Source organism: Tupaia chinensis, unplaced genomic scaffold (genome assembly GCF_000334495.1).
Source record: "Tupaia chinensis unplaced genomic scaffold, TupChi_1.0 Scaffold000644_1, whole genome shotgun sequence".
Taxonomy (NCBI): Eukaryota; Metazoa; Chordata; class Mammalia; order Scandentia; family Tupaiidae; genus Tupaia; species Tupaia belangeri.
Window position 1 is genome coordinate 4,028,066 of NW_006160165.1, and position 27,831 is coordinate 4,055,896.

The following is a 27,831-nucleotide window of genomic DNA, read 5'->3' on the forward strand; positions in this document are numbered from 1 at the left end:
GCTACATGGGAGTACAGTGACATAGCCATTACGCTAACTGTTGGTCCACCGTGGCAGCATTTTTTTAATGCATATTTTCATCTGGAAACTAGTTTTTCTGCTCATTCTTTCCTTTATAAAGTTTGTAATTTTTGTGAATTTTGCTGGTTTGGGTTTTTTTTTCCTAATTCTTTCCCAAGTACCCCTTATGTTTGAGTAGTCCAGGCTCCGCCCATGTCAGCTCTCCGGGGTGTCCATCGGGGCTGGGAGCAGCCTGTGCTCCAGGATGTCAGGAGACTTCATTCCAACCTAGGATGATGCAGGGTTCTGACCCCTACTTCTTCCCAGCCATGCGGGATCAACACACAGGCTCTGGTGGCCCTCGCCTTGCCCCTTCCCCTTGCTCCACCTTGTCACATGACAACTCCCACTGCTGACGTTTGTGCGGGTCCCCTCCCGGATTGTGTCCTCTGCTTTCTCAGAGCCAGGCTCTCGGGGGCAGCTCCCTGAGCCAGACAGAACACCTTATCCCGTCTGTGAGCACGGGGTCAGAACTGGGTTCTCAGCTGCCGTTTACTGTGGCAAAACGGCCTTTCATGATTTCTCCTCGAGTCTGAGCCCAAGGCATGCACCCCCCACGGATGCCGTGTTTGAGAGCTGATAGAGCGTATGCACGAGAGAGAGGGAAGGAGGGGGAGAGACCTCCGCAGGACTTGGTCAAGCGTGGTCCTGTTCCTCCAGTCCTGCAGGCTGCCAGGGTCCAGGGCACATGCGTACACGTCTGTACAACTTTTCAGGCCTATTGGCCTGTGGCTTCCAGCTGGTACCTGCGGGCAGCACCACAGAGGCTAGGCCAACAGTCATCGTCTTTGAGAGACTCTACTCCTCTTTCACTTCTTTTTTTCTTTTTTTGTTTCAGCAGAGTCACTTGTTTTTGTTTTGCTTCTTATGTGGAGGGGTTTTTCTTTGCATGACATCGAGAAACTTTTAATGGCTCTTGCCACATTGCAGTCCCCCCAGCCTTTAAGCCAGCATGTGGGTGTGCCCAGTGTGTCCAGGCCTACTTCCGGTCCAAGCCTCCAACACACCTCCAGCATCACTCAGTGGTTCCTGCCACCTGTGCCTGTGGCTGGGGCTGAAATGATCTTTTTTTCGAGGAGAATACAAAGACTGATTTCAGTTCACCACATTCAGTTCAATTCAAAAGTAGAACTCCTTACCAACTCTGTAAGGATGGGCAACATGTCTTGTTTTGAAGACGTTTTCAGAATTTTTATTCTTAATGTTATTGTGATTTCTGATTTACGTATAACCATTCCATATCTTTGCAGGGTGCAATATGGTTTTTAAAAATATGTGTGTAAGGTGTAATAAACAAATGGAAGATATAAACATACTCACCAGCTTCAACATACATTACGTCATGTTCGCACATGCAAAATTTGCTCTGCTGGCAGTATCCTCTCGGCACTAGATTTTACCTTGTCAAGGATCCTCTTTACTGTAAGTATAGTTAGAAAGAAAAATAAAGTAATTAACAGCCAGACAACTAAAAGTCTCATACATTAGTGAGGATGAACTTTTGAAAACAAAGATAATCTTCACAGAGACAATGAAAAAAAGCATTTTCATGTAGAGGATTATGGGAGTTAAGAGTTTACCACTGGAAGAGACCTGTGGCTTCCATCGTGGGTCCCTTTAGAGATAGGGAAAACTGTACCTAACAAAAAATAAAGAGAAGAAATGGTTTTTCTTGTTTTATTTGCATTTCATCACTGTGCATCTTTGCAGCTTACAAAATAAATCTTCGCAGCTTGAGTACACTGCATATTATCTAGTCCAAGATGGGAGAATGAGCTGAGAGGACGACTGTCCACGGAACCCCTATAAACAGCCAGAGAGGATGCGAAAAAGTGCTCAGCATCCCTCCTCGTGGGGGAGATACAAATCAAAACCATGGCAGATACCACCTAATCCCAGTCAGAGGGCGAAGACCCAAAAGCTAAGCAATGATAAGGGCTGGCAAGGCGACGGTGAAAGGAACTCCCCTACACTGTCGGTGGAAATGTGTATTAGGGAAGAAACATTCAGCAGAGCAAAACTGCAAAATCCTCTGTTGGAAGTCTAGGCCATGATGAGAACTTTTTGTAAAATGGAAAATTATTCTGAAAAGTAAAAAAAGAAATTATACATAAAAATAGCTCATCAGGAAGGGATAGAGGATGTCTGAGGAAGACGTGGCTGACATGCCCTTCCCAGCCTCGGCTGGCCCGTCTGGCCTGCGGGAGTCTGGCAGTCATTTTCTGAGTGATGCTCCCCCAGATGACAGACCCTCACTAATTTGAGGGGTGTGCTTCCTATGCCTTCGAGTAAGTGAATGATAAAAGCATTTGACTGGACTTAATCATATCAGAGCCTTTTGGTTTGCTGCTAATAACTTCCTTTCAGGCTGATATCAGTGCATTAATCACTGCTTTTTAAAAAAGAGTTCTCCACTACTCTTCATTTCATCCGATTGGACTACCTCAGTTCATGCCACTCCGCTGTTTCCATGAACATATTAAAGAAGACCGTCCTGTGCTTGAGTGCAGCCCAGACACCTCATGGCCGTAACTCAGAGCTGCCACACGGCCAAAGGGTCAGGAGGTACATGAGAGACCCCCCAGAGAGCCCAGGCCGGCTCCCAGGAGTCATTGCTTCCTGTTCTCCAGGCCTTTGCCTCTGCAGCCTAACGTTCCATTCCTCAGGTTCACGAGGAAACGCCGAGGGTTGTGTACGAGGTTCCCAGTGCTCACTGCTTTGGCTTTTTGGTTCTTTGTGATGCTTAAAGATAGCTGAAGTTGCTTTTGTGTCGCACGTGTAGGCTCAGCACACCGCGGACACATTCATGGGACCGGAGGCTCGGTTCCATGTGGAGGAGCCAGCACTCTGGGACTCCGCAGCCCTGGACTCTTCTCCACGGCACTCACGGGCTCTTCCCGAGCGAGCGGCCGTGCTTTCTACCTAGTCTCAGCTAGCCAGCCATGGCTCCTTGCTCTGAGCATGCCTGAAAGCTCCCTCTGGCTGCCAGTCTTTTGGCGAATTGTGAGCCCCCTAGCAGCTCGGTTTCATTCTCTTGTAGATGGAGAGAAGCAGAGCACTGGCAGCGAGGGCTCCTCAAGGGCTTAGCCCGCTCACTGGGCCCGCGGAGAGCTGGGAAAGAGAGTGCCGGTCAGCACCGGCTGCGGCAGGCTCCTGCAGGCTCATGCCCATGCTGATGTTAGCTTCTTTTAACTGGAGGAGCTGATTGCCCCTTTGTGGTCATAGTCTGCTTTGTTTTGTTTGCCCAGATGGTGTGTGCCCTTGCCAGAGACAGGCAGAGACAGGGAGAGGAGATGAGAAAGCACCCTTCCAAAGGTTCCATCACAATCCCTTCTCCATTCTCTATTCCATCAAGATTTGGGCATGCAGCCACATGTGCCCAGCAAGCTTTTTCAAGCTGCTATGGCTGCGATTGAACCATGGTTGATATATGGAATCTGGCTTCCTTAACCACGAGACCACAGACCAGATCCCCATTACACTAACATTTCTTGATGAAGTGTCCTTCCTCTCACTTGACACACTCCATCAAATCTGAACTCTTCAGAGACAGCCTTGTAGAGGTACAGCTTTATTATTGGCCTCTTCAATGTTTTTCTCACTCAGTTTATTGAAGATAGCTAAGTAAGCTATCATTTTATTTTTTTAGAGAGGTGTTTTGTTTTGTTTTGTTTTGTATGTGCATTTGCCAGAGAGACAGAAAATAAGGAATCACACCACCCCCCCCGGGGGGGGATGGTTACACTACAATCCCTTATTTTCCACTCTCCTCTTGGGATTTTGGACACGCCTGCACACATGGTTAGCATGAGGTTTATTTTATTTTTTATTATTTTTTTTTAGAGTTTTTTGCTATAGGGCATGTGTGCTCGCCAGAAAGACAGAGAGAGACAGAGAGACAGAAAACGAGAAATCATCCCCCAGAGGGGGATGGCCACACTGCAATCTCTTCTCCTCCATTCTCCTCTCAGGATCCTGGGGACGCACGCATGCGCGCCTGGTGTGAGTTTAAGCCACTGGGTCTGGGACTCAAACCACAGTCGACTACATGGGAGTCCAGCGACATAGCCATTACACTAACTGCTGGTCCTGGTGTGAAGTTTAAACCACGGAGTCCGGAACTTGAACTGTGATCGACTGCATGAGAGTCCTGCAATGTAACCATTACATCTACTGGGCCTGGTAGTTAGGATTTTTCAAAAATTACTTATCTGTGTGTGTTTTCTGTTTGTTTCTTTGTTTTTTAGAGATTTTTGCTCTAGGGCATGTGAGTTCACCAGAGACAGAGAGAGACAGAGAGGGAGAAAGCAAGAAATCACCCTCCAGGGGAGATGGTCATGCCACAATCCCTTCTCTATTCTCCTGTTGGAATTTTGGGCGTGCATGCACATACATCCAGCATGATCTTCAATCTACTGGGTCTGGGACTCAAATCATGGTCGACCCCATGGGAGCTCAGCACCTTAACTTCTGCGCCCCCTATTGGCTCCTACTTACCTGTTTTAAGATGACCACCTCTTTTAGACTTGAATCATATATTAAATCCATCTCACCATTTTCTCCTCTTCTAGCTTTGGGAAGCCTGCTTGTCCTCAGAAAGGACATGGGACCGGCCAACAGCCATCCCTGTTCCTCTTCTCTTCCCTTCCTCTGAATCTCTTAGAGACCTACTAGTTCTGCCGACTCCACCTTCACGAGGCTTCGACTCTCCTTTCTTCTCTGCATCTCTCTCTAGCTGGTATGATTCCTTATGCTTCTTGTCTGCACTAGTTCAGCGTGTTCACACCAGGTTCCCTGTCCACCAGCTGGATCGCTGCTTCCAGATATGTATTTCTGCTACATGAACTTGGTAAGGTTGCTAGCTTGCTGGAGATCCTTCAACATATTGAGACCTCCTCTAAATCAGTAATTAACAACGGAAGTACCTATGGAAAATCAGCAAAGAACATAATTAAATATATACTGTTAAGATACATCAGCAATAAATATACAACATGAAAAATTTGAGAAGACCTTCTAAAGCTTTTACAGTACTTTCAACTGAAATTGGAACTTTGGAGGACAGTAAACTTGTGAAAAGGCAGCAGATCTGTTACCCATTAATGTTTCTTGGAGGTGTCTTCATTTCTGTTTATCCACCTGAACATCTGTGGGTGGGATCACATCCTCCTATCAGAGTCTGGAACTCTCAGAGAGAGCTGTGTGGGTGGTTCCTTCCAAATGACAAGTAGACACAAGGTCAGATGGGTGTCAGGATGCACCAGGGCAAAGAGGATCATTGTTCTAGCTATTTCCTGGTTCTTTCATCAAACCTTTTAAAGTGTTTGCTTTCATGAGAATAAAATCTTCTGCTTATAAGAAAAAATTAGGATGTTTGTCTAAAAAGGTCTTGGTTTAAACACACAGTTAAATTATCATTTATAGGGACCAGCAGATGGTGTGGTGGTTAAGGGTGCTGGACTCCCACACGACAGACAGCAGTTCGAGTCCCGGATCTGGTGGCTTGCTTTCTCACTTTCCCTCTCTCTCTCTCTCTCTCTCTCTCTGTCCCTCTCTGCTCAAAATTAAAAATAAATAAATAAATACATAAATAAATAAAGTTAGATAAAAATATAATTTTAATTACCATTTATAGTAAAAGTTTTGAATGGGAGCCAGCAGGTGGCATAGTACTTAACGCTCTGGACTTGCATGTGGTCAACTACAGTTCAAGTCCTAGACCCAGTGACCTGAAACTCATGCTGAGCATGTGTGCACACCTGCCCAATATCCTGAGAGGAGAATGGAAGAGAAGGGATCACACCATTGTCAGCCTTCCTGGGGGTCGGGGGTGATTTCTGACTTTCTGCCTCTCTATCTCTCTCTGTGTTTCTGGTGAGCTTACATGCCCTATAGCAAAAACCCATTAAAAAAAAGTTTTGAATACTTCGAAAGATTACAACTAATTTTTTTTATTCAAACGCATGTATGTATATATGTGTGGTGTGTGTATGCATATGTGTATAATTCACTTCCAAATAACTGAGTGGAAATTATGACAAATCTAAGATCTACAAGTTTGGCTTATGCTTTGAACGATAGCCCATCCATTGTATAAATTTGCTTCAGAATTCTTAAAAATTAAGCTACTAAGTAAACGTGCTCATATATCAAGACCACCCGTAATGAGAAGCAGAGGGACTGAGGTTTGAAAAGTCACCTGGAGCCAGTAAATTCACATTGGAATTGCAAATGCAATTTACCCTGAGCAGGTAACCCTGTGCCCACCGGGCGGTGAGCGACTGTCTCCTGGACTGTGGCCTGGGCTCTGTCCCTAGGCTGCTGCTACTTCCGTAGCCAGACGAACCTGCATGGCTTTCACACTCTCACTGGGTCACAGGGCTCTCTGCGGAAACAAAGGCTAATCATTGTAAACTTGCAAAAATGGCTTCAATGCTAAGCACATAATTACTATTTCCTTAAAGAGCTTCACAAGTGCGAGTAACCACCCCAATACTGGCCAGTCTGGGTAATTTTGGCATTCCCAAAGGTGAAATAGTGTCAACATCAAATCAGGTTGTGGGGACCAGCAGGTGGCATGGTGGTTAAGATGCTGGACACTCCCATGTGGCCAACCAGGGTTCAAGTCCTGAATCTGGTGGCTTGCTTTCTCACTTCCTCTCTCTCTCACTCTCACCCTCTGTCTCTCTCTGATCAAACTAAAACATAAAATGAATAAATAAAAATAAAATAAATAATTATTTTTAAAAATCAGGTTGTTAAAGGCCTACAAAGGAAAAGGAATTACAAATTTAAAAACTATACTATATACAATTAAATGTCAATACACTGTTTATTCACATTCACGAGTAGATTAAGATGCTGGACACTCCCATGTGGCCAACCAGGGTTCAAGTCCTGAATCTGGTGGCTTGCTTTCTCACTTCCTCTCTCTCTCACTCTCACCCTCTGTCTCTCTCTGATCAAACTAAAACATAAAATGAATAAATAAAAATAAAATAAATAATTATTTTTAAAAATCAGGTTGTTAAAGGCCTACAAAGGAAAAGGAATTACAAATTTAAAAACTATACTATATACAATTAAATGTCAATACACTGTTTATTCACATTCACGAGTAGATTGTGGTCCGAGACTGTGGTGCAGTGGGGGAGTGAGGACCTGAGAGGGCTTGAATTCTGGAGCGGAGCTGCAGCTGCAAGCCTGCTCTCGGTCAGCAGATGGTCTCTTTTACCAGGTATAGCTGGGTATCCTGGGTCGTGTCTGCATGCATGAAAATGTCTATGAAATCTTGGCTTTTCCCTAGTTTCCCATAATTAAAGCATAAGAGACGTGGCATGGGTAATTTAAATTCATTTTAAAGGAATAATCCTTTGGAAAAACAATAAGAAAGAATGCAGAATCTTAGTCCTGGAGTTGGACAGTAGGGGTTGTGTGTGGATGACCGAGCACTGCACACCTGCTTCTAGTTCAGGTACAGTGGCCCAGCTTCCAGAGCTGGCTGAGGCGGTCTGCGAGAGTGGTGGGTGGTGAAACACGCGTGGTCCAACCTCACTTTGTTTTGAAGACCTGAATCAATGCTGTTTTGAGTTCATGTTCTTGAGTCGACGTGCTGAAGCGTCCCCCCACAGTAACTCTGCTCTTCATTGGCCTCGCGCTCCAGCCCACATTGGTCTGTGTCCCCGGAAGTCCATTCTGATTCTTCAGTGCTGACCTCTTACAGTCCCAGGAGTCTGTTCCCCCTTGTTAATGCATCACTGCTGAGAAGGCAAACATGGGGTGCGATTTAAAGAGTGTACAGATCCTGGACCCCAAAATAGAAGCCCCTGCACCAAAGGCAGCCCTGATGTTAGGGACGTGAGACGCCGAGTCCAAGTTGTGTGTGCTATTCCCAGCCAGCATCCCGTCTCCCAGGGTGTTTGAAGTGAGAGAGTGTTTGGCTGAGTTCAGACAGTCCACTTACCAGTTTCTGAAAGCATATGCTATGCGTTACTTGCCATATAAATACACATTATACATTATAGCTATCATATGAAGACAGACTACTATAACTTAAAGAAAAAGAAGTGTGCCTCGAAACTGATTTTAAAACATATTGACATAATTAACAACAGCATTAATAATAGACAACATTTTGAGGTTTTAATTTGTACCATGTTCTCTCTTTCTTTTTCTTTTTTTTTTTTTAGGGAGATTTTTTGCATGTGCACTCACTAGGGCACGTGCACTCACTAGAGAGACAGAGAGACAAAAAGCAAGAAATAATCCCCCAGGGGGAATGGACACACCGTAATCCCTTGTCCTCTAACCTCCTCCTGGGATTTTGGGAATGCACACACATGCGCCTGGTGTGAGTTTTGAGCCACCAGCTCCAGACTCGAACCATGGTTGACTATCTGGAAGTCCAGTGACATAACCATTATGCCATCTGCTGGTCCCATGCCATGTTCTCTTCTAAGCTCCATATATTTTATTTCTTTTCATCTTAAAAACAAATTTATATACATTTGTCAAAACCCATAAAATATTCAACATTAGAAGAAAACTGCTCAGGAAACACAAATTCTATCACACACACACACACGCACACACACAGTCATGAGATGGGCACAATCACCATCCCTATTGTACATATGAGAAGCCACGGGGACAAGGACACCAGTGTCTTCTCTGTATTCCTCGCCCCTGACATACAACTCCAACTGGAGCATCGGGACACAGAGCCCACACTGATCTGTATAAAGAAAAACAGACAGCAATCCCGATCTTTCAAAGCCTCCGCTGCTCCTCTCTTCCTTTGTGTTTGCTTTGAAGTAACGGAGATGTAAATGATGCCCGGAGTGGCGCATGTTTGCTTGAACGTCTGAGGTCTGCAGTTGGGCGCTAGGTCAGGACCTGTGGTTAAAGAGCGGAAAGAACGAGCTTCCTCAGCCTTCGCAGCTCTCTCTCTCTGATCCCTCTCAGTGCCAGCTCAGCCTGACGGAAGCAGGCTCACTTGTGCTACCTCTCACGGAACCGATGCCCACCCTGTGTCCCTTAGAGACCTGCCGCTGGTTTCTGCTCCTTTTCACTAGAGTTATGTCCCAATCAACCTTCTCCCTTCACCTCATCATCCAGCTGTGTTTCTCAAATGTTGGTCTTTCTTGGGATGACTCTTCCTCTCCAGCTGTTAGGCCCTACTGGTCACTTGACCTGTTTCCTCCACAAAGTCTTCTTCAGTGACTGGCGGGAAACATCTTCCGTCTCTGCCATGACCAAGCACCTGTGAGCATCTCTGATGCTCTGTCATGTAGTCAAGGCGGCTCTTCACACTACTGACCTCTCTGGATGGGTGGTCACATATTCTGTTTCCTTTTTTTTCAATTTTTTCAAATTTATTTTATATTTAATCACATCTTTACAGTGTACAACATTACTTTTTCCAGTGCAAATACCATGCATGTCCATCAAAGATATTACTCTATCTTATCATCAGCAAATACCTTCTCTTTTTTTGTTAATTAAGCTTACTTTTTCTTGTTTTTCCTTCCCCTTTTCCCTTCCTCCCTTCCATACTAAACCTTTTTTTCACATTATATTGAGTCACAAAATATCTTAAACTAAAAATATGGACAAAGATTGTGACAAATGCAATGTAATTTCCTTCTGAAACATTTTTCCCTCTCCATTCCCCCTTTACTAAAGAGAGGTACAAACTAACTTATCTCCAAAAAAATTAGGTTATTTGTACAAAGGCCCGTAAGTGTCCAATTTCTTTCTTTCTTCCTTCCTTCCTTCCTTCCTTCCTTCCTTCCTTCCTTCCTTCCTTCCTTCCTTCCTTTCTTTCTTTTTTTCTTTCTTTCTTTCTTTCTTTCTTTCTTTCTTTCTTTCTTTCTTTCTTTTTTGGAAAGGTTTTTTTTTTTTTTTTGCTATAGGGCATGTGCATTCACCAGAAAGACAGGACAGAAAGAGACAGAGAGACAGAAAGTGAGAAATCACTCCACCCACCCCACCCCACCCCCCAGGGAGGATGGCCATGCCACAATCCCTTCTCCTCCATTCTCTTCTCAGGATCTTGGACACACATGCACACGCACCTGTCGTGAGTTTAAATCACCGGGTTTAGGACTCAAACCGCGGTCAACTACATGGGAGTCCAGCGACATAGCCATTACGCTAACTGCTGGTCCCAAGAGTCTAATTTCTGATGCAAGGCAACAGATACTATTGTATTATTGAATTTATGCAAATAACCATTCTGTCACAAAATAAGAATGCTCACAAATATTTTCCAATTGCAATGGGGTCAGGAAGGGATAAAATTTTACATTTCAATTAAAAAATATTAACAAATTGCTGAACCTATCAACAACTCACAAGAGAACCAAAATCCTTAAATCTGGAAGACAAAGAGTAGAGGAAAATCAGTAATGTTTTAGACAAAACTCATAGTATTCTATTTCACCAGTTGAGCCTCATGTAATCTCTCATTTGTTGAAACTGCAGTGTTACTATGATATGATCTTTGCATTTAAACCATGGAAGTTAACATTCAACATTATTATTAATATTTCCAAACTTGTCCATATCATTAAGTTGTCCTTTCTCTTGGTCATTTTTGTTCTCCTACTTCTGTCTGTCTTTAGTTTTCCCAGTATAGCACTCCCTTCAGAACTTCTTGAATAGCTGGTCTGGTGTTGGTAAGTCCTTTCAAGCTTTGTTTATCTAAGAATGTTTTGGGCTTCTCTTCCCATGCAAATAACCATTCTGTCACAAAATAAGAATGCTCACAAACATTTTCCAATTGCAGCAAAGTCAGGAAGGGAGAAAAGTTTGTTTCAATTTTAAAAAATTAACAAATTGCTGAACTTATCAACAACTGAAGGATATGAAGGATAATCGTGCTGGATATAGTATTCTTGACTGAAATTGTTTTACACTTAGCACTTTGAATATATTTTCCCATTCTTTCCTTGCTTGCATTGTTTCCAACAAACGGTCTGATGTTAGCCTGATGGGATATCCTTTAAAAGTAACTTGACATTTCTCTCTTGCCAGTTTTAGTATCTTGTCTTGGTCTGTGGTTTTGGTCAATCTGGCTGTGATGTGCCTTGGGGAAGATCTTCTTGAATAGATTCTATGTGGGGTCCTTGTATTTCTTGGGTCTGGATATTTGAATGTCTCTCTAGGTTTGGAAAGTTTTCTTCCAGGATTTCATGGAATAGATTATCAATGCCCTGATTAGTTTCACCCCCTTCTGGGATACCAATTATTCAGGTGTTTGGACACCTAATGGTATCTAGTATTACTTGTATATTATTCTCATTTTGAGAGGTTGTTTTCTCAGTCTTTTTGGTGAATTTTTTTAGAACAGAGGTTCTGTCTTCTATGTCTGAGATTTGATCTTCTTCATAATCTAACTTGCTTTTAATACTTTTAAGGGAGGTTTTGATTTCCTGTACTACCACCTTCATCTCTAAAAGTTCTATTCGATTCTTTGCTATGGTTGGTATTTCCTCTTTCAGATCATGTGAGAACTTCCTCACCTCCTGGAATTTGTTGTCTCTTTTCTCCTATATTTTCTGGAGTTTGTTGTTGTCTCTCTTCTCTTGCATCTCTGTTAGCTTTGTAACTATGAATATTATAAATTCTTTATCTGACATTTCTATGAGTTCCATTGTACTGTTTATGGAAGATGAAGGGCTGTTCTTTCCCCTTGGGGGAGAGATATTTTCTTGGTTTCCCACACTTCTTGTGCATCTGTAGTGATTTCTGGTCATCTGATGGATTATGTGCTACTCCCTACTTTCCTGGGGTTAATTCTGAGTGTTAGAGATGACCTGTACAATTTCTGCAGTTCTGTTTCCCTGATCCTCACCAAGCAACCAGCACTTTTGTCAATTGAACTGGATTTACAAAGGTCTCACAGTTTATAGGGAATAGTGCACCTGGGCTGAGCTGCAGGGTTTCAGAGGTGTGTGGGAGGAGATGAGCCATGCTCTCTGCAGCTCCATGTTTCTCCCTGCTGCTCACTCTGCATTTTCTCTTCTCTGACTTTTACTCATTTGGTGGTATATTCGTGTTTGGCTAATTTGTTGGAGATTTCTGCTACTTTCATATGCTTCACTTAACTGTGAAGTACTTCTATGCCAGCTTTGCCTTTACTACTGTGTTTTGCAACATGGTATCCACAGAAAGAGATTTGAATTCAAATTCAAGAAGATAAGTTTCTCCCTATCTGCAGCAGTTCACTGGGGGTAGTGGTTTTCTATGACCCTGAAAGTATTCAGACGTTTGGCTACTGTGCACCTACACCTGTCTAGACCCTCAAAATGCAAAAGCTAAAAAGCAAGGTGAGAAAGTTAAATAAAAGAAAAGGGGGGAAGGGGAAAAAGACCAAAAAAGGGACAAAACAAACATGCAAAAAAAAAATGAAAAAGGGGAATTTATTTTTCTTTAAAAAGGCAAAAAGAAAATTCTCATGGCTTACAGCACTGCATGAGAGGAGCAGAGCTATTTCTCAGATGCACATGGATTCTGAAATAAGCAAGAGAAAGGAGAGAGCAGAGACAAGAGACAGTAGTTATAGATTTTTAAACAACACACACATACACACACACATATATATATATATATAGTGAAAAATTCTGAGAGAAAGGGAGAGGGAGAGAAACAGACAGAGGGAGAGAAGATAGAGACCAGCCTACCTTGCTTCACTAGGATTTGGGCCAGAAGGAAAGCTTTGGGGCAGAGGCTTAGGCTTTCTGGTTAAAGGGGAAGAACTGTGCTTACCTCAGATGCACAGGGATTCTCGTTTTGCTAGGAATACATATTTCTTCATATACAATGTACTGCTTACTCCATAGAGCAGGGAACAGCGTGCAGCAAAGACAGGCCACCAACATGTTTATGCTCATCAAACAAACTTCCTCGGGAGTGTAAGTGATAGGCAGGTGGTCACCAGCAGAAACTTGATGGAGAGGAATTGCCAGGTAAACTGGAGCAGCAGTGGTTTCGGGGCAGGCTGCTTAAGGAACACTAACACATCGTCATACATAGAATTCACATTAGAATGTATTTTCAGATGTTTTACTAATTCAAAGCACTATGAATAAAACTTTATTTTACTGCCTTAATTTAGCTCTTCATGTGGAAAGTTTAAGTTGCCATACATCTGTATAAGCCTCTGACCAGATGTAGATATTTCTAAAGATATGAAATTTCTTAACCTTTTAAAAATGTTTATATTTTAGTATTGACAAATTATTGTAGCTTCTGGAAAGCAAGGTTTTAATGCAATAAAATACTTACTTTATTCTAGAGAAGAATGATTGTAAACAACATTTTATCTAAAGAATGTAGTGTCAGCTAGCCAGTGGTTAAGGCAGCTGAATCCCACATGGCAGACTATGCGCTGAGTCCTGGACTCAGCAGCTTGAAAAACACTCTGGGCCTGTGCACATGTGTGCCCAAAATGCCAAAGGAGAAATAGAGGAGAAGGGATTATAGCATGACCATCCCTATGAAGGGTGCTTTCTCATTCTCTCTGTCTCTCACTCTCCCTCTCTCTCTCTCTAGTAAACACATACATCCTCTCACAAAATTAAAAATAAAAAAAAGAAATGAAAGAATGTGGTTTCTTTGGGTTTATTTAACCTCCTCCTTCTTCTTTTTAAATGATAGTCTTTTTATTTCTCAAATGAGAATTAAACAAAAGTGCTTCCTCCAAACCAAGAATGTCCAATGTGGCAGTCTGTCAAAGTCTGGAAATGTGGGTGGTGAAATGCTGTTAAACATGAAATGTAAAAAGAAAAAGCAAAATCAGTCATTAATAATACTTATGTTTATTATATGTTTACCTGATGTTTTGGATATATTGGCTTGAATAACTTCTAGAAGATTCTAGTAATCCTTCAACAAAGTTATTAGAATTACATTGTTCACAAAACGACTTAATATTTTTTTTCTGCAATATATGAGTGCAGAATTTCCCCATCTGATAACAAGAAGCAATGAGAGTATTTTCCACTAGTGTAAACAAGAAAAATTTTTAAAAGAAGTAAAGAGTGACAAGGGTTTAATCCCTTTAAATTATGTTTAATACATGACTTTAAAAACATGCCACACAAACACCTCAGCTTTTAGCTTTTGGTGGAAAAATTGATTTGGGAGAAAGATTGATCCTGGTCCTCTAACATGACAAGTGCAATAATAAATAGATTATCCAGATCAGCTCATAAGAATGCAACTCATGGCCCCGCTGGAGCAGATGTTTCCTTCTGTGCCATGCTGATAGGAAAACTGACAGGGGACATTTAAAATTCATTGCTGGGAGACTCAATATTATAATGAATCTCATTAATAGTAATTAGGATTGTTTTTTCTCCCCAGCCACCATGGTTGATACCCTTCCCTTTATAGGTCAAAATAGCTTAAGTCCTCCAGGGCCCCAACACCTGACAACGTCGTTTTGTTTCTTAAGAATATGTCAAATGTCTAAGCAGCTTTTAGGCAGCAAATGCTTATTTTCATCTTGTCTGCATGTTGACACGGGCCTGCCTCAGCCTCCTGCAGGAATGGAAAAATCCTACCTGGAAATGGGAAAGCATACTTGTCACCAAGCACGGTGACTTTTAGTCATGATTACAGACAGGCGATAGGTCAAAGTCTCCACTTTGCGTTCCTTGTCCTCAGAGTTCTTTTGGAATTCCTGAGGGAAAATCACGACCCCCTGCTCTGTGAGCAGCATTTCGTAAGAATAGCGGGATGCTTATTAATGGAAATGGATAAGCCGGACTGTTTTCTTGCACTGGGTTCAGCCTCGAACACTGTAATCTAATTACTCTTTATTTTCATCTACATATAAAGACTTTGGCTCTTACGACTGCAAAGGCTCTCTCTTTTGGTAGGGACTACAAAGTGAAGCACCTCTGAATGCACAGATGAGGGACAGTCGGGACTGGCCTGCTGGCACTGTGACAGGGGTGCGGGAGGGCATGCTATTACAGAAGGCTTTCTGCTACATTACCCAGACAGCCTGCCCTTCATGAGTGTCCCGGCCATTGTGCCACTCTGAAACCACACAGCTCTCGAATGCTAATGCCAGCCTAATTATATATTTTGGCTTCCGTTTTGGCAATAGGCTGTACTTAAGCAAAATTTAGTACCGTCTTATGTGTTCCTACAGCTGGATAATTACAAGGCATTTCAGTTTTCAGAGCAGGAAATTAATGATACGAAGATCAGCAGTTATTTAAAGACAAGTTATTCTCTACACTTACAGCGACTCACTACTGGAAAGCATCTTAAACCCTTTGCAGAAGGGATCCTTGTAATGGGAGGAGGCAGGTGCAGGTTTGATTCAACTTCGGAATAAAAGACTTTATTTCATGCTTTGGATCACTGTGGTTGTCAAAGATGGTCTCTACAAAAACACGTCCTTCCAGGAGTACTCCTAAATTTCTCCTAATACATGGAGCAGATAAACAGTTCTCAGGTGGGGGTTGACTAAGCATGATTTGGGTGAGGCCGAGAACTAGGAAAAGGTAACTTTCATTTCTTTGAACTCCTCTGATTGGGTGAACAGATTATAAGTCACTAAGAACTGAAAAATCTTTAGCAATAATCTAGTTGAGGGGTTATAAAAATGTTTCCTTCTGACCACAAACAAATCTAAATCCTGTAAACTGGGGAAAATTGGGGGCTGTCTTGGGCCCTGCACTGCTCCCATGAGTTTCAGGGCTTGACATTCACGTGGCAATTTCTACAAGATGGAGAGGTGGCTCTTAACATTAATTATTATATTATCCATATTACATATATCGAAATCTGTGATACATTAGCTTTAAGCTATGAGCTAATGCCTATCACAGGAAAATAAGAGAGAGAGAGAGAGAGAGAGAGAAAGAGAAATTTATTTGAGTCACAAATTGTGCTCTCCCTCAAAATTCTACTTCCAGGCCAGCAACTGAAACTGGCTGTTGGGCCTTGGTGTTGCGTCTCTAGAACATGAGACCCACTGGTATAGAAATGCTTTACATGCCATCGGCTGGGGGCTGCAGGAGCACAGTAGTAAAATGTAATGCTCTGTGAAGCTGACTCCCATGGGAAGGCACCGGTTTCAAGTCTGGAGACCTCTCAGCAAACACCGTTCACACACATGCCCGTGGTCGAGGGCTGGCTGGGCTGGCGTTGGATCACAACATCAATGGAGGGTCATCTCTGTCACTCTCTCTCTCTCCTTTCTCTCTGCCTCATGTTTATTTATACTTTAAAAAAATTTTAAATGAAAAGTGATCTTCATAGGTTGAAGTCAAGATCATGAACTATTTCATGTGATCCACAGGTGAACATCTTCTGAAAGAAAGCCTTTGTTAGGCAAAATAACATCCATTTATTAGTAAGTCAAGATCCCTGAAGACGGACCGGAAAGGTGAGCCCATTCTTTTAAATAAATTCTTCTGTTCTTCCAGAATGAAGAAGCCACTTCTGTCATTTGAGTTTGGCCTTGACACCCATAAGAAAGAAATGGCAGCTATCTTTGCGGGTTCTGCTGAAGCAACAGAGGATGCCCGATCCTCACGGAGAGGCCAGGCCTAGGGAACCCACCTGCCATGTGGACAGGAAGAGCTACCGCCCAAATTCACCACTTCTTCTTGTCTTCAAAGTGTCCTCATTCATTTGTTTACCCCAAGGAAGTGTGTTTTCTGACATGGTTGTGTGAGTATGAGTGTGTGTGTGTGTGTGTGTGTGTGTGTGTGTGTGGCCATGTGGTATATGTGTCTGTGTGTTATTTGAGTATCTGTGTGCACTCAGTTGGTCCAGTCGAAAGAGTTTTTAAGCCAGAGAGATATGAACTCAAGCCCTCCCTCCATCTCTGCTGGTTCTATGTAGGTCGCCCTTGTCAGAGAAGTTCTGGATGGCACATCAGCTTCACACGGATCGCTGGGCTCGCCTGGGATCTCAGAGCCACTGGGTCTGGGGTGGGGAATGACTGACAGCTTGAATTTCTGACCATTTTCCAGGTGATGCTAATGCTGCTAGCTTCTGTTACCTGCAAATTGGAAATAATAGACCTATCACTGGAGTGGTTGTCTGGAATAAAGTCTGGGAAAGGCAGGCCTAGCACCCTGCCAGGGACACTAGGAACAGGAAGCATGAGCGGTCCCCAGCAGTCACTCAGGTCTCTGTCACAGAGTCCATGGGCACTGACACCACCTCCAGGGCCAGAAGTCTGAAATCGGGGTGTCACGGGCCATGCTCCCTCCTCACTGCCAGTTCTTGCCAGAAGGCTTGTGCTCTTCACCTTGTGGCTGGGTTGATCCACCTCTGTCTCTGTCATCTTGTGGCATTTACCTTTGCCCTACCTTCCATGGAAGGGTCCTTGTCTCAGGGGACACGCTCGTGTGGGACGGGGATCACACTGGACCCGTTCAGCTACATCCACAGAGACCCTACTTACCAGTACGATGATAGGCACAGGCCCCACATTAGAATAGGGACAGCCCTCCTAGGGGCATGCAGTCGAGCCCATAAGACGGTTACGTCATGACAGCAAAGACCACACAAGTCTGCTGGCCTCACTTCTCCACAAACCCTTTCTCCTTCACCCTCCTCTGTGGCCACAGATGTAGAAACTGCCTTCTCCCTGAGGTTGCTGGGGTTGCCCATGGGCTGGTGAGAAAAGACAGACACACCCCATTGTGCCTGAGCATGCCTTGCCTCGTGTGGGAGACTTTGCTTCCTATTATAATGCAATCCAATGGTGTCACTCTAATCTGAATCTCAGATCAAGAAGACATGCTTAGCGTAATGGCCATGTTGCTGAACTCCCATGTAGTAGACTGTGGTTCAAGTCTTGGACCCGGTGACTTAAACTCATGCTGGGCGCGTGTGCATGCTTACTCAAGATCCTGAGAAGAGAATGGAGGAGAAGAGATTGTGGCATGGCCATCCCCCGCGGAGGGTGATTTCTCGCTTTCTGTCTCTCTGTCTCTCTGGTTAGTGCACGTGCTCTGTAGAGAAACCTCTCCAAAAAAAAAAAAGACACACTGGTAACCCCAGCCTTTGGTGTGACTCCACTTCTAGTCTCTTCACTAATAGGAACTTCCAGTCCTTAATTTTACGAAAAGCAGAGAAGAATTAATATGTAGTGTCTGCCTGAATGACTTGAGCATGGAACCTCCTTACATACTCTGTCTCATCAAGGCGAGGCGCCTATGGGTCCCAGCTTAGGGAGCTGCTACCAAATGAACGGGGTATGAGGACGTGAGGTCCTTCCTGCTCTCATTCTTCAGTGCCTGCCAGATCGAGAAGCACTGTTTGCTATAATGGCTTCTAAAAATGTGAGAAAAAGCCGTTTCCTAAAGCGATAATCACAATGGGAACTTTCCTTGTCTTTGCTCAGCACTATGCATTTGTTAGCTACTAGTCAGCTTCTACTTAAGGAAGCAGAGGAAATAAACAGTGGACAACATAGCTTTCAATTCATGACCGGAAAATATTTTTAGATTTAAGATTAAGACTTCTAATCATGTGAATCCAATATTTGAAGATTCATCCAAGTTCCTTTGAATATTTCAGTAGTATTGGTTTAAAATCCAATGTAAGTACTGGTCTTTTCTTGTTTAAAAAAAAAACAATATTTCAAAGTAATGGCTTCACAGGCATGAAATATTGTAGCCCTTGATTAAATTTTTTGTAGTAGACTGTGGTTCAAGTCTTGGACCCGGTGACTTAAACTCATGCTGGGCGCGTGTGCATGCTTACTCAAGATCCTGAGAAGAGAATGGAGGAGAAGAGATTGTGGCATGGCCATCCCCCGCGGAGGGTGATTTCTCGCTTTCTGTCTCTCTGTCTCTCTGGTTAGTGCACGTGCTCTGTAGAGAAACCTCTCCAAAAAAAAAAAAGACACACTGGTAACCCCAGCCTTTGGTGTGACTCCACTTCTAGTCTCTTCACTAATAGGAACTTCCAGTCCTTAATTTTACGAAAAGCAGAGAAGAATTAATATGTAGTGTCTGCCTGAATGACTTGAGCATGGAACCTCCTTACATACTCTGTCTCATCAAGGCGAGGCGCCTATGGGTCCCAGCTTAGGGAGCTGCTACCAAATGAACGGGGTATGAGGACGTGAGGTCCTTCCTGCTCTCATTCTTCAGTGCCTGCCAGATCGAGAAGCACTGTTTGCTATAATGGCTTCTAAAAATGTGAGAAAAAGCCGTTTCCTAAAGCGATAATCACAATGGGAACTTTCCTTGTCTTTGCTCAGCACTATGCATTTGTTAGCTACTAGTCAGCTTCTACTTAAGGAAGCAGAGGAAATAAACAGTGGACAACATAGCTTTCAATTCATGACCGGAAAATATTTTTAGATTTAAGATTAAGACTTCTAATCATGTGAATCCAATATTTGAAGATTCATCCAAGTTCCTTTGAATATTTCAGTAGTATTGGTTTAAAATCCAATGTAAGTACTGGTCTTTTCTTGTTTAAAAAAAAAACAATATTTCAAAGTAATGGCTTCACAGGCATGAAATATTGTAGCCCTTGATTAAATTTTTTAGCCTCTGATTACATTAGCGCTATGAAATATTACCAGCTCACGAGCTGGCAATGGACCGGCTGTTAATGTAGTTGTACCGTTAACCGTGTGTGGGGGTGTCCAGATCTTCCTGTCTACTCAGAGCTGGATAAATGGGCACTGTGCAAGGACCATATAATGCAGGGGTGTCAAGGAAACCAAAAAACAGAAACCCAATCATTTCCATAATCCTTCTTACACTTCTTCTTTACATACTTCTTCATCGCTATAAGAGGCTTCTGGTTCTTTTTTATTTTTATTTTTTTGAGAGGTTTTTGCTATAGGGCGTATATGCTTGCCAGAGAGACAGAGAGAGACAGAGAGACAGAAAGTGAGAAATCACCCCCAGGGTGGATGGCCACGCCACAATCCCGTCTCCTCCATTCTCCTCTCCGGATCTTGGGTACACACGCACATGCACCCAGTGTGAGTTTAAGTCACTGGGTCCAGGACTCGAACTGCAGTCAACTACATGGGAGTCCAGCGACATAGCCATTATGCCAACTGCTGGTCCCAAGAGGCCTCTGATTCTTTAATTCACCTTCCTTTATAGATTGTCCTGCCACAGCTGGCTTACAGTACCCCAGCCCATACCACTCGTGTGACCACAAAATTCTAGCACTTTCAATAGAAGCCTCAGAGTTTGCTTTCTACGTAATTCACATGACCCAGATCCATCAGCATCTTCCCTTTTATTTGTAGATTTAAACCGAACTGCTGTAAGAAGTAAGGTTAGCCGTGCCCAACAGGCAAAATACGACTTAAGGTACAGACTTTGTGGGATTCACGCCTTCCTGTTCCAAGTGCCTGGTCCTCACCCCGTTGAAATAAGCTGGTTAAATGCACATATGAAAAGTAAATAACGAGATTGGTTCAGTCGTTCTAATGGTTCAGGGACATCCCTGCCCCCAAGTGACGCATAGACCTACTCACAGGAGAGAGAACTGTGTCGATGTTCTGGGATGATGGGCGGAGTTGAAGTCTGGCATTTGTCATACACCCCTGCTGTACCATCAGACACCCACTGAGCCTCATTCTCCTGTGCCTTCCCTGCAGTCTGTTCCACACTTGGCTTCACCTGGTCCTGGACTTCCCTTTCTGCCTGGGCCGGTTAAGTCAGAATTTCACGGGACGTGGTAAGAAGAGGATGAGTGCGACAAGGACACTGCAGTCTGTATTCACCCCCCGCGGGAGCCCAGGGCGGGTGGCCGCAGTTAGTATTAACACCCACACTGCCCGAGATGGGGAAACGTCCACTGCCTCCCTGAGCAGACCGAGAGGCCTAGAGATCGTCAGAGGCACACTGGCCAGTAACGGAGTCCCAGACAGAAAGCAGGAATCAAGGGCTTTTCAGCAGAAGGGCAGGTAACAGCCCGGCGTTGTGTTTTTATTTTTAGTCTGTGCCTCTCCTTCAGTAGATGTGACGAATGATGATCAGGCCGTAAGATCTGTTGACTTTGGAGAAAAGGGAGAGTAGACTCGAATCACGTCTTGTGATTTTCACCCCAAGGAGGAACACGGACCACCACCACTACATCTGGGTCTGTCTGTCCTCTTTGGTCTTCTCCACCTCAGGCAAGTGCCCTGCTTCCTTGGGCTTTATTCTGCTATCTGCCTTCAAAGCATTCGAGATGTTCCTAAATAGCTTATCGATGAAAAAACATGGCTCATTGAGTCACCGTTTATGGGACATTCCACAAAGTCACCCTTTAGAGGTAATGGGCCAGTGTGAGGCCGCTGCTTTGCACACTTGGCCCCTGGTGGGTAGAGCAGGTGCAGGCATTGAGTGCACTGTGGCTGGTGCCTGCAAGCCCTGGGGGCAGGAGAGAGAAGACAGGCAAGAGACGGGCCCTCGGTGTCACCTTTTCCACACCCTGATGAAGCCAGCTTGCAGAGGGCCATGGTCTCTCTGAAGCATGCTGGACTATTAAACTCACGATTCAAACTCTTCCTTTCTGACCAGATTGTTGAAAAAAATCAACCGTAAAAGATCGTTACTTTCAAATGAAAATCATTGGTAAGCTACAAAGAATTTGATCAACCTGCAGTCCCACTCGGTCAAGCGGTTGGATGGTGAAGCAGAAATACGAGTGAAACGACAGCGACAACTGACGAGACGCGGCCTCGGAGGCACTGGCAGGAAGAGGGGCGCGGAAGGGCGCAGACTACGTCCACAGGGCGCGCACGCCGCCTGTGTCACCAAACAGAGCCTGACCTGTGGCTGCGACCATCAATCAAACTGAACGCTGCCCGGACAAAACCAAGAGCGTCTGAAATGCCACCCCACCCCAGTCCTTCATCCCCGTAAGGCACACAGGAGAGTGTAAGAGTCACGGGTTGTACTAAACCACCATCAGTTTGTCATTCCTAGAAATCGTTAGAAAAACAAAGCAACAAAATTGATGAAATAAATAAATGCAACACCCCGAGTCACACAGAAGCAGAAAGATACGTCTTCGTGGAGGAGTCACAAAAACTGATTGCCCTCTCAGCCTGCCGTGCACCCCATAACCGTAGATTATCCTGGGTTTTACTGGCCTGTCTCCATGTGCTACTGAGCTTGGAATGCACAGAATCGCATCCGCACTCCCAGGGCAAGCTGCCTCCAGTCCCTGCTGGAAGTAGTGGGCTATCCATCAAGACTAACTGAAACTAAGAGTGGGTGCGCTTTTATCTGGGCAAATGATGGTGACTGGAGTCAGTTTCCCAGTGCGGGTCTTTTGTTTCCTTTTGTTTTTTTAGTTTTTTTTCCAAAGGGTGCATGCACTTGCCAGAGAGAGACAGAGAGAGGGAAAGTGAGAAATCACCCCTGGGGACATGGCCATGCTGTACTCCCTTCTCCTCCATTCTCTTTGGATTTTGAGCGCATTCACACACAGGCCCAGTGTGATTTTCAAGCCACTGGCTCTGGGACTCGAACTGTGGTCAGCCATGTGGGAGTCCAGCACCTTAACCATCATGACATGCCCTCTCCCCAGTGCCAGTCTAAAAGATAAGAAAAATAGAGGAAGTTAGTGGCAAAAATGACACAAATGACCTACTGTCATTTCACTAAGCAAACTGCCCGAACTTGAGGATGACACATAACACAGAAGATAAATTAATGTGATGACAGTTTATGTTAAATTGTCATTAACAGTTGTAAGTAAAGCAGTTTATTCTCTTTTTTGAGATGAGGAATTGGAGGCTTAGCGAAATCACATGACTTGCTGTATATTCTTTTGCTGGGACTGCTGTAAGAAAGTTCCACAAAGCCAGGTGGCATGAAACAGCAGAAGTCTATTCTCCCAGACTCCTCAAATCTAGAAACCTGCAGTCGGGTGTCAGCAGGGGGTGCTCCCACTGAAAACACTTGGAGGCTGCTCCTTCACCATTTCCAGCTTCGGGGTGGCCTGCGCCTTTTAGCTGCAGGTCTGCAATCCTAGCCTTGGTTACCACAGGGTGCTCCCCTGGAGTCTCTCCACACAAGGGCCATTTCACAAGGACACTGTCATATCACAGAGGGAGCTCACCCTACTCCAGCGTGACCTCATCCTGACTACTCGTATCTGTAACAGGCCTGTTTCCAAACTTGGTCACGTTGTGTGGCACCACCGTGGCATTTGTCTGAAATGACAAGTGAATTAATGACATGTAGTGATTGTAAGTTTGAGCTCTCGTCTTATTATTCTGTACCCACTCAAAATGCAGAGCAGACGAAGGTATTTGGAGAATGGAAGAGGAGGGAGGGATGCACAGAGGGCGGACACCCCCTACATTTCACCACATGGACGTCCACTTCCTGCTCCGGACACTGCTCTGGGTGGGGAGAGACGGCAGTACGTGAGGACAACAGCCCCCGCGTCATGGAAGGTGCACTGGAAAGCCAGCAGCCAGCCCGCCAGACGACCTGCAATGCAACGGGAATTGACAGAGAACTGTCAGTTACAAAGAGTGCCCCACGCTGAAGGGCGGGGGCTTCCATGAGGACATGAGCTCAAGAGACACAGACCATGGGGACCATGTTAGAACATGGCCTCTCCCCACCAGTCCCCTCCAGGCTGGGGCTGAGGCGCGGCAGCTCTGTGAGAAAGTGACACTTGTGTTGGGAGAAGTCCCCGTAACGATGAAAACAATAATAGTGTTATAGTTCCCTTTGCGTCACAGTTTGGATTATGCCAGGTACTTTCTTAAGAGTGTTTCTAAGAAATCGGACATTTGGCAGGACACACTGCTGGCCCCCGTGAGCGCTGAGTGAAACTAGAAATCATGATAAGTTTGTGCAGCGGCGCTCACACCTGCCATCTGGTCGAAACTGCCGGGGTCTCGTTCCTGGGTTTGTTTTGCATGTGAGCAGACTCTGAGTAGCAGGCTGCAGGAAGCTATTAGGAAGAGCCACCTAGGGAGTGAGGGTGACCTGCAGAGGCCAAAGGTCTGCTTGCTACTGATGAGGGTAAAGTGACAGACACGCTTCGCCTCTTGCGTCCTCTATCACACTGGTGTGCTCTGAGTCTAGGAGCGTGGACTCTACACTGGAGGCTGATTGTGCTTCTTTTGAGTTATTAAATATTCGTTATTAAATATTTAATATTTGTCAGGGTTGTTTTGTCATATAAGCTAATTATGCGCATGGCCTTTTATTGCTGAGGACTATATGCTAGTAAAGCTAATTAGCATCACAATAATTGCCCCTCATGTAAGGAGGGTTATGAAAGATCAGAATAAATATTTAATTTCCATGCTGCTTCCAAGCTCTCCTGACGATACAGGAAGCCCGGTCCAGGGGCCTCGGGAGCACCCGCCACCAGACAAGTGACACAGAGCCTATCACTGGGGCAAAATGTGAGTTGGCAGAGAAGGTACCTGTTTCGTTGGTACCTGCTGTGGGTTGAATCATGCCTCTCCAAAATGTCCCTTGAAGCCCTGACTTCAGCACTCCAGGAGGGGACCTTATTTGGGAACAGTTTGCCAAATTAGGAAAGAGGAGGTCACTAAGTGGGCCTGGCCCAGCAGGACTGGTGTCCCTGTAGGGAGGGGTTTGGCACAGGAATGCACTGAGAGATCACCCCTGCAGAGGGAGGCAGATGATGGGTGATGTCGACAAGCCCAGGAAGAGCAGGGATGCTGAGAGAGGCTGGAGCACGTCCCCCTGCACGGTCTCAGAGGAGCCAGCCCGCCCCACCTGCCTCTCCACGCGGCCTCGGAGGCACTGGCAGGAAGAGGGGCGCGGAAGGGCGCAGACTACGTCCACAGGGCGCGCACGCCGCCTGTGTCACCAAACAGAGCCTGACCTGTGGCTGCGACCATCAATCAAACTGAACGCTGCCCGGACAAAACCAAGAGCGTCTGAAATGCCACCCCACCCCAGTCCTTCATCCCCGTAAGGCACACAGGAGAGTGTAAGAGTCACGGGTTGTACTAAACCACCATCAGTTTGTCATTCCTAGAAATCGTTAGAAAAACAAAGCAACAAAATTGATGAAATAAATAAATGCAACACCCCGAGTCACACAGAAGCAGAAAGATACGTCTTCGTGGAGGAGTCACAAAAACTGATTGCCCTCTCAGCCTGCCGTGCACCCCATAACCGTAGATTATCCTGGGTTTTACTGGCCTGTCTCCATGTGCTACTGAGCTTGGAATGCACAGAATCGCATCCGCACTCCCAGGGCAAGCTGCCTCCAGTCCCTGCTGGAAGTAGTGGGCTATCCATCAAGACTAACTGAAACTAAGAGTGGGTGCGCTTTTATCTGGGCAAATGATGGTGACTGGAGTCAGTTTCCCAGTGCGGGTCTTTTGTTTCCTTTTGTTTTTTTAGTTTTTTTTCCAAAGGGTGCATGCACTTGCCAGAGAGAGACAGAGAGAGGGAAAGTGAGAAATCACCCCTGGGGACATGGCCATGCTGTACTCCCTTCTCCTCCATTCTCTTTGGATTTTGAGCGCATTCACACACAGGCCCAGTGTGATTTTCAAGCCACTGGCTCTGGGACTCGAACTGTGGTCAGCCATGTGGGAGTCCAGCACCTTAACCATCATGACATGCCCTCTCCCCAGTGCCAGTCTAAAAGATAAGAAAAATAGAGGAAGTTAGTGGCAAAAATGACACAAATGACCTACTGTCATTTCACTAAGCAAACTGCCCGAACTTGAGGATGACACATAACACAGAAGATAAATTAATGTGATGACAGTTTATGTTAAATTGTCATTAACAGTTGTAAGTAAAGCAGTTTATTCTCTTTTTTGAGATGAGGAATTGGAGGCTTAGCGAAATCACATGACTTGCTGTATATTCTTTTGCTGGGACTGCTGTAAGAAAGTTCCACAAAGCCAGGTGGCATGAAACAGCAGAAGTCTATTCTCCCAGACTCCTCAAATCTAGAAACCTGCAGTCGGGTGTCAGCAGGGGGTGCTCCCACTGAAAACACTTGGAGGCTGCTCCTTCACCATTTCCAGCTTCGGGGTGGCCTGCGCCTTTTAGCTGCAGGTCTGCAATCCTAGCCTTGGTTACCACAGGGTGCTCCCCTGGAGTCTCTCCACACAAGGGCCATTTCACAAGGACACTGTCATATCACAGAGGGAGCTCACCCTACTCCAGCGTGACCTCATCCTGACTACTCGTATCTGTAACAGGCCTGTTTCCAAACTTGGTCACGTTGTGTGGCACCACCGTGGCATTTGTCTGAAATGACAAGTGAATTAATGACATGTAGTGATTGTAAGTTTGAGCTCTCGTCTTATTATTCTGTACCCACTCAAAATGCAGAGCAGACGAAGGTATTTGGAGAATGGAAGAGGAGGGAGGGATGCACAGAGGGCGGACACCCCCTACATTTCACCACATGGACGTCCACTTCCTGCTCCGGACACTGCTCTGGGTGGGGAGAGACGGCAGTACGTGAGGACAACAGCCCCCGCGTCATGGAAGGTGCACTGGAAAGCCAGCAGCCAGCCCGCCAGACGACCTGCAATGCAACGGGAATTGACAGAGAACTGTCAGTTACAAAGAGTGCCCCACGCTGAAGGGCGGGGGCTTCCATGAGGACATGAGCTCAAGAGACACAGACCATGGGGACCATGTTAGAACATGGCCTCTCCCCACCAGTCCCCTCCAGGCTGGGGCTGAGGCGCGGCAGCTCTGTGAGAAAGTGACACTTGTGTTGGGAGAAGTCCCCGTAACGATGAAAACAATAATAGTGTTATAGTTCCCTTTGCGTCACAGTTTGGATTATGCCAGGTACTTTCTTAAGAGTGTTTCTAAGAAATCGGACATTTGGCAGGACACACTGCTGGCCCCCGTGAGCGCTGAGTGAAACTAGAAATCATGATAAGTTTGTGCAGCGGCGCTCACACCTGCCATCTGGTCGAAACTGCCGGGGTCTCGTTCCTGGGTTTGTTTTGCATGTGAGCAGACTCTGAGTAGCAGGCTGCAGGAAGCTATTAGGAAGAGCCACCTAGGGAGTGAGGGTGACCTGCAGAGGCCAAAGGTCTGCTTGCTACTGATGAGGGTAAAGTGACAGACACGCTTCGCCTCTTGCGTCCTCTATCACACTGGTGTGCTCTGAGTCTAGGAGCGTGGACTCTACACTGGAGGCTGATTGTGCTTCTTTTGAGTTATTAAATATTCGTTATTAAATATTTAATATTTGTCAGGGTTGTTTTGTCATATAAGCTAATTATGCGCATGGCCTTTTATTGCTGAGGACTATATGCTAGTAAAGCTAATTAGCATCACAATAATTGCCCCTCATGTAAGGAGGGTTATGAAAGATCAGAATAAATATTTAATTTCCATGCTGCTTCCAAGCTCTCCTGACGATACAGGAAGCCCGGTCCAGGGGCCTCGGGAGCACCCGCCACCAGACAAGTGACACAGAGCCTATCACTGGGGCAAAATGTGAGTTGGCAGAGAAGGTACCTGTTTCGTTGGTACCTGCTGTGGGTTGAATCATGCCTCTCCAAAATGTCCCTTGAAGCCCTGACTTCAGCACTCCAGGAGGGGACCTTATTTGGGAACAGTTTGCCAAATTAGGAAAGAGGAGGTCACTAAGTGGGCCTGGCCCAGCAGGACTGGTGTCCCTGTAGGGAGGGGTTTGGCACAGGAATGCACTGAGAGATCACCCCTGCAGAGGGAGGCAGATGATGGGTGATGTCGACAAGCCCAGGAAGAGCAGGGATGCTGAGAGAGGCTGGAGCACGTCCCCCTGCACGGTCTCAGAGGAGCCAGCCCG